At 42.2% G+C, this 8,189-nt stretch overlaps 1 protein-coding gene across 1 annotated transcript in view; it reads left to right on the forward strand.

The window, feature by feature from the left end:
* Positions 1-2,355: 2,355 nt before the first annotated feature.
* The window catches only part of LOXL2 (lysyl oxidase like 2), a 120,988-nt gene continuing 115,154 nt past the window's right edge, over positions 2,356-8,189 (forward strand). Inside the window, exon 1 of the mRNA XM_019504229.1 lies at positions 2,356-2,540. The gene's annotated coding sequence lies outside the window, so the exon portion shown is untranslated. The remainder of the gene's footprint in view (positions 2,541-8,189) is intronic.

Here is an 8,189-nt window from a genome sequence, read left to right on the forward strand (position 1 = left end):
GCATCAAATAGCTGTTCTTGGCCCTTTGTATGAAATGAGGTGGTGCTGTTGGGTCCAGCTGGGGCTACCTCAGAAATTCAGGGCCCTAGTATTATTCTATCTTTATTTCAATAAAAAACAAAAGGTCCCAGTCCCAGACCAGAACTCTGTTGTGTCAAGGACTTCGTACAAGAAAAGATCTTTGCCCTAAAGAGCCGTAGGCCCTGCTGTTCCCGCAAATAAAATGGGCCACAGAGAGTGAATCTGTCTGTTTGACCTTCCCAGCATAAATGTAAGGCTTGTTAACCCAACAAGGTCAGGGAAACTTGCCTGGCGGGTATCAATACAATATTCGTTTGCAGGGGTGTATAGACGCAATGTAAATTCCCAAGCTAGTAGAGTTGTGCTGTTAGTATCTACTATCTTCTGGTGACACTAGACTTCTCAGTAGAAATGGGAAATAAGTTGTCTTTGCTCCAAGTGAGTTTGTTTAGATGCTTGCTCTAGAGGCAGAATCAGAGACTGATGAGGCTTTGTATACTGACCTGAGACCGGAGTTGGGACTGATTGTTTAATACTGCTCTTCCTGATTAAGGATTAGGACTTGCCAATTTCTAGGTCAGTTTCTGAACCCACTAGTAGTGCTCTCTCAGTGAGGAATAGGATCAATCACTGTAAAATAAATCACATTTTAGAAATTAAAGCACTCCACAAATTAGCAAGAAGCAGGAGAGACAGAAGCAATCAGACAAGGGAACCTCTCGTCATATAATTTGCAGCCCAGCTCATGCTATTGTGTCTAGAGGTTTGGATAAAGCATTTTGAGCTTTTCAGAACAATTGAGTTTGAAACTGGTTGCAAAGCCAGGAGAGAATGAATCGCTGGAATGCTCTGAGGAGAGCAATCCTGTGCTGGCCAAGGTGAGGGGACCGGGTTGCCAGCTGGTCTGTCGCCGTACCGGGTCTTGATCCCAGATGCACTGAAGTAAATGGAAAGGCTCTCGCTGACTTTGGCTAGCTTTGGCATCAGGCTCTTAGTTTTCACTTTGTCCCTTTTTTCTAGAGGATACCCATGTTTAGGTGGAATTTTCAGTGGAGCCTAAAGGAGTCAGGCCCTCAGCTCATGATTTTCTCTGAGGTTGAGTGCTGGGTCCTTTGAAAATCCCAGCATTGGAGCTGATCAGAGAACAAACCTCCATTCCAGGGGAAATGCTGACATTTCAAAACTGTTTTCTTTTTTTCTAAACTGGAACAGCAAACTAAAATGTCAAGATTGTCTCTGGAATGGGAATACCAGCCACTTCCATTTGGGTAATGTAATAAAATATCATAATGTTATCATCAAAATTAGAATAAAGTAAAGCCAAATGAGAGGTGAAATGAAACACTTCAGCTTTTTTGAAGCATATTTACTTTCTTATGTCAAAATGGTATAGGAATGAACATATCGCCCCCAAAATGTTTCAGTTTTGAAGAAACGGGGTTTTCTTTTTGGAAAGTCTGCTCTACACAGGATCATTCGTCAAAGGCTTAGGGCTGGATACTTTTCACACTAGAGATGATCTGGATTTCTATGTCCCCCAGGGTTAGGGGCCATTCACATCTGGCCTGACACTTATATATCTTTTTCCCTCCTTCCCCCTGTTGCATTCCTATTTCAAACACCCCTAATGTCAGGTATGTTTGCATCCAGAGTGTGTGCCTGGGGTTCGTTAGGAATTAAATCTTTGTAGTTCCTGTCAGTGTTTTGATGAAAAGGAGGTATAAATAAAATGTAAGTTGGCAAATTGCTGGGGTAGCCTGTGATGTATATCCAGACTTCGGATATACTTGAATACTTCTGAGGCTCAGCTGTCTGTTTTTGTCTTAAATTAGGGTACTAAGTAGGGAAAAACAGTATGTAGGTTTCAGGGTGAGGATGAATGTAATGCCAAAGGGGTTAAAAGGAGATGAAACCTAGAAAAAATAGCCTTGGAGAAGGAAAACTGCAAATGTATACAAAAGCCCTAGAAAGGGAAGCAGTTATAAAAAGATCCCATGTTATAGAAGACCTTGTTTCCGTGTATTGGTGCAACACTCACCATCAGGACCCCTTCAATCTGATTGGTGGTGTTAGGCACTATTGCAAAATAAATATTAAGAGGAATAACACACAGTGAAGAGATCCCAAATGCTTTCTTGTTTAGGGGCCTCCTGGGAAGAAGTTCACTTTCCCTGCTCACCTCCTTGCTTGCAAATCCCACTAACTTTTTCCAGTGCAGTGCTCCAGGAATGCCACAGCTCTCAGATTACAACAAAAGCCCATGATATCACCCGTTAGCCGAGGTGGTGTGGCTGAGGTTGAAGGGGGTGGGCCTTGGGAGGGGTTTGTGTGGATAACTCCAGTGAAATTTGCCGGGGGGAAGCAGCACCAGGGTTTCTGCAGCTCATTTCTGTGGCTGCAGGATATTTTATAAAGTGGAGGGGACCACTTAGAGGCACTCTTAGCCCAGGAGAGGAACTTCAGCACAAAGAGCGAAGGAACAGAGGTCACCCCCAAATCATCCTACCACTAACTTTGAGGTAAGGGCAGTCCTGTACCCTGCAGTGCAGCCTTATGGCCATAGAGGAGCATCAGAGTGATTTGCACGGGGATTTATGTAGCAAGCAACTTAAACCAACTCCCTCTCTTCCTTTCAGGCAGAAAGTTGAACTCGCTTGTCACATTTTGGAACATTTTTATTTCTCCATCCTCAGTTATTCAGTGACTAAAGTTAGAGAAGGGAGTAGGAGAGGAGGGAAGCTGGTAAAAGAGACTTTCTTGCAGTCCTTTTGGAAGCTTGATTGTGGGGGATATAAGTGCTTCAGAAGTTTTCTGTTTTGCAGCGATGTTTCTGGCTAGGTTAAAGTTGTTGTTTTGTTGGGTTTTTTTTCACCCCTTGCTTATAGGAATGAACTGGAAAAGAACTTAATGAAGTGGAGGAAACATGTTGCTAACTTGCTTGCAAGTTGAGACAGAGTGTATATTGTGCAATGTTGTTATCACAGGCTTGATTTAGAAAAGAAGGCAGATTACATGTAACAAGGCATGTAAATCTTCCCAATCTAACACTTCAGAAGTAGTTTGAATTATCTTGCCTGAATACATGCCTCTCAGAAGGAAAAACTATCAGCGCAGATGCTCCTTATCTGTAGATGGTATGACAAATAAAAAGCCGATTTTTCATACAGGGCAGCTTCTTTCTCTGGGTGTGCTAAAATTCTGGTGAATTCAAAGTTGCACTCTGCTCTTTGCAGAAAGACCTTACATTGAATAGAAATTCTTTCTTAGAGGATCTTTAGACTACCTTATCTTGAGCTCGCATAGGGTGCAGAATGACTTTCAGCTTGTGATTATCATGAGATTGAGAGGTGCAGGCTTCTTAGGGAGGACACCAGATGTGCCATTGGTCTGGGAGTATGAGTCTGCAGCATTACAACTTGAGACAGGCTCTTTGTGAAATCATTGCAGCTCTCTTATGGACTCTGAGGATGTTAGAGAAGCAGAGTGCTTTTCTTCTTTTTTCAGACTGAACAACTCCTCCTTAGTCTCAAACAGGTGTCACTGTCTGCAGCTCTGGAGGGGAACTTGAGACCAAGGAGCTTCAGAAAGGTGCGCTTAGATTAGAAAAACCCTCCTTGATTATCTGCGAGTATAGAGGGGGAAAATCAATTAACCTCCCAGTCAGCAATCAATTCATCAGGACGATGCTGCGCTGTTTTCAAACGTCTCCTTGATAGAGAATGAAAGTACTTTGCTTTAGGCTTTCCATATTATACCACCCACATAGACTATTCTGCCTGCAAGCTCTAGTTCTGCTGCAAAATGTACAATGCAAATATTAGCGAGAGCTACCTTACTAGTAGAAATCAGACTGAAATTACACCATTTGACTTAATAAGATTGTTGGTCACCACTGCATAAATGAATCTCATGTGGGCTTTCTGAATGGTTCTTGTGTGCTTTCCATGTGCACAATACAGGTGGTAGGTTTTTCAGCATTAGGCGTAGTATTTGAGGCAGTTCTTACTTTTGAGAAGATAGATAAGGATGTGATTGCATGGAGTCAGCTATAACACTGACCCTTTCAGTCATTATCACATAATTGCCAGCCAAAAGAAGAGAATTTTACAAAGGCGGTTTGCAACCCCATGCTGTGGTCAAAATCTCACAAGCTAGACGGGTTCAGGTCAGGTCAGTGTTAAGATATAGGACCTCAAGGAAATCCATGTGTTACCAAAAGGCATTTTAGTGTATATTTTTCCTCTTGGGGAGCAATGACCCAGTATGCTACCACAGAGTGCTGGAAGTGCTGTTTTTGGCCCTGTGAATAAAACTGTCCATCAAAGTCCTTGTGGTCAAAGTTGCCTGAATATTTTTGCAAGATGTTAACCTTCAGGGTGTCTTTCCTTCTTCCTGTGTCTACATTCCAGTTTCATTTTCTGTCCTAAGCCACCACCTAGTGACACTGTCATTTAAACAGCTGCCACATTCCACCCTAGAAATGGTTGATCTTTTGTGGTAGATGGAATAATTGCACAGTTCACAGAGCTGCTTGTTTGTAAAGCACTTTGGGATGAAAGATTCTACTGTATAGAAGCATGAAATACTTGGGAAATAGGGATGTGTGGGTAGAGAGGCAGTATATCCTGTGAATGTGTGTAAATATACAGCGTAGTGGGTGAATTTGAGGCTCTGTACAAGCCCTTTGAAATCAATAGGATTACACCTGGGATGAATTTGATCTAGTATTTGAGCTTGTAGATGCCTTCCTGTACATATGCTGTCTGTAAAAGTTAATGGTAGAATAAATATGGAAAGTATTAAATCAAACTTGGATTGCAGCCCAGACATAAAACTAGTGAATTTTGGAGAGTGCGACATTGAATGAAATATGGAAGTATTCTATATCTTGCATCCATAAGCTAAAATGTCTTGCACATCACCCTATATATAATGCCTGGGGTCCTTTTCCTCCCTGAAATGAGAGCAGATTCCCATTTTGTGGAGGAGCTGGTAAGGTGGGCATTTCAGAAGAGCTTTCAGAGAATGAGGTGCTCAACTCTGAGTGAATTTCAATAGCGCTTGGGCTCATAATGGGGATCCTGAGAAGCCAAGTGGAATTAACATTAATGGAAGTTCTGTGTTGTATAGAAAGCAGAATGGAGCCAAAAGGTGACATCAGAGTTAATATCTGAATAATGGAAATCCAGAAAGCATGTTCATTCCAATGCATAAAGCTGCTGGGTTTTGGGTTGTAGCCGTGTTGGTCTAAGGACATAGGCAGGCAAAGTTCTTTGGGTAGACGTGATATCTTTTAGTAGACCAACTAAATAGTTGGAAAAAAATTCTTGGCAAGAAAGGGCCTGAACAAGGGTGACTGTGCCCAAGAGCTTGTCAAGATGATACAGAAAGCTGCCATTTCTGCCTTGTGAATGCCTGCTAAGTTACAGCAGGCTAAATCTGCACTGTGGCAGGAATTTTCCTTGTTTAGTTGACTTAGATATTTGCTAGAGTTCCCCACTTCCTGGTGCACAGAGTGTCTACATGCACGTGTGATCTCTTGCTACGAGTCCTGCATAGTTGTGGCTTTTACTGTGTTGTTCTCTTATAAGCTCTCCTTTCCTTCAAGAGCATGTAGTTTGCTCTTGATAAAGCAGAACTGTAACTTTTGAGGTTCTAGTTGCTGCTGCTGCTGCTGCTTTTGAGAGAATTGGGAACAGAGGCACATGATTGGTCCTAGAGTTTGATTTATCGCAAGTCGGCTCTACTTTCTAAAGCTAAAAAAAAAAAAAAGGGAGTAAGATTAGATCTGGAAATTTATGTCTGTTTGATCACTTTGGATGTGAATTAAGGGTACGATACAGGTGTCACATCTGTTGCTGGAGGCTTTCCTATTAAGATCATAATCCATTTAGTTCCTAAGATGTGAACAGCAGCCAAGAGTCTACTTTGGCCAGGAGCCTGAGAAATTCAGTCATGCTGCAACCAGGAAGATAGTGCGCTCCATTCATCTTCCTCTGTTGTTGCCAAAAAGTAGTGGGGGAAGAGAGAAATTCAGACCTGTTGCCAGAATAAAATGCAGTTGAGACAGGGCAGAGGCTGAATCTGTCTGGATCCCTGGACATAAACTATTTCTACCTAGTTTTAAGGTAGGTTGAAAAATCGAATAAGAACTACAGTTGGGATTGAACATAAGTGATTTCAGTGGGAGAAGCAGGTGTGCGAGTCTGCAGCCATTCTTTCCCCCTTATACCATTTGAGCATGTTTTGATATCTTCGTGCTTTCCAACCCTTTTCTCGGGCTTTTTAATGATATGAAGTTGGCACCATTGCAGTGTATACCAGGGACCTGCTGGAATTCATTGGCCTGTAGAATTCACTTGAGTGATACAACTAATAGTGGTGGGTTAATGTTGAAGATGTGGGCAGGCAAAACACTGATGTAAAAAAAGTGAGGAACCAATTACCAAAAGCTGAACCCTGATTTCATTCAGGGGCAAATTATCAGTGGCTTATCTCCACTTAGTGCAGGGTGGACCGCTGACCAGATGATGTGCCCTTCTGAGAGGCAAGTTCTCATGTCTCTTGCAGTGTTATCACTGTACATCTGTCCGTGCCCTGGGTTGTGTGGCCAGACTTATAGCTCGCTCAAAATCTAGTTAGCATGTTTTTGCCAGGTGAGTTTCGCTCTTCAGATTTAGATTTTGGAATGACACTAAGTGCAGTAAATTCCCAGGATTAAGATGATGTTTGTTTCTTAGTCATTAAAATGTTGCTAGTTGTAAATACATTTATCCTCCCTGTTCATCTTTCACAGCAATGTAGTCTGTATTGTTTCTTGGGTTCTGTCCCCTGCTGTGAATATTTCAGCAAGTCTGTGGGGTTTTTATTATATCACCCCACAATGTGAATGTGGAGGAGAGACCAGGAAGCCCTGGGTAATTATTTCACAAAATCATTATTTTATTGTCAAGCCAAATCTTGTGACATGTAGGATGGCGCTTGGGCCGCAAGTCATTATGATGGCAATTTGTTACTTTGTTCTAGCTGAAGTATGAGAGGCTCCCCAACACTTTCCCTGCACTTCGTACTTGCCAGTTCTGCCCTATGAATGAGTGGTGTTATAATGAATTAAACTTGGACTTTTTTCAAGTGTTACTAGCACTTGAGCCTTGCTCATCGTGCAGGAGACTGATGAGATGCTGCGTTCCCAAAACAGCTATCAACTCACCACTGGCAGCCACACCTATTAGCAGCCAGCCACTGTTTTCTGTCTCGACCGATTTTTATGAAAATCCCATGCTAACTGGATAGCGCCAGTGCAACTGAATGATTGCGGTTGCAAATGAAAACCTCCTGCTGCTACTTGCTAACAGATGTTGGCTTTTCCCTTGATGTGTATGAATACCACTCTCATCCAGAAAACGGTTATGCAGCATTTTAGGTGATATCTCTCTAAAGACATCTGAGATATCACCTATTGACTGGTGGATGAGGGTGGACTTGGAATTCGTCGCAAAAACAGGGCACCAATCCTGTACTGCACTGTAGTTTTAAGTCTTGTCTTGAGCATAGGTTGTACCATTGACTTCAGTGGGATGTAGACTGGCCCCTGTAGGAGATAGTGACTGCAAGTGTTTCAGTAGCAAGGGATTTGTATCACTTAAATAACTCTTTTCAGCCAGAAACTGGTTCACCTTTTTGTTAACCAGGCAGTCATTCTAGATAGCTTCATTTAAAAAAGGAATCCGATCAAAAAAAATCTATTTAGAGATAAATTGCAGGCATGTGGCAGTGAGAGTCTGCATATACATAGGTAAGTGCTTCAAATGAGAATTATCTAGGGAGAGATCCCAAATTCTGAGTTTGCTTTTCTTATGCAGTTGGCAAAGGGCTAAGAAAATCTCTGCAGTTCCAACAGTTTTCATTTGGCTTCCTGTGAAGCTGTAATTAGAACCTGTATGAGTGGCATGTAACATCTTGGGGAAGTGCTGCTTTCAGAAGCCCTGTCTACTCTTGACCTCATACCATAGTTTGGATTAACACCGCAGCAGGGGTGATAGCTGCAGAATACCTGTTTCTACATTACCTGGAGGTAGGTAATTTCCATGAGTTGCTGGTGCCTAATGGCATATGCTTTGTATTCATAGATGTTAGGGTCAGAAGGGACCTCAATAGATCATTGAGTC

This window comes from Gavialis gangeticus, unplaced genomic scaffold, assembly GCF_001723915.1.
Source record: "Gavialis gangeticus isolate Ggan-Ray unplaced genomic scaffold, GavGan_comp1, whole genome shotgun sequence".
NCBI classification, from domain to species: Eukaryota; Metazoa; Chordata; order Crocodylia; family Gavialidae; genus Gavialis; species Gavialis gangeticus.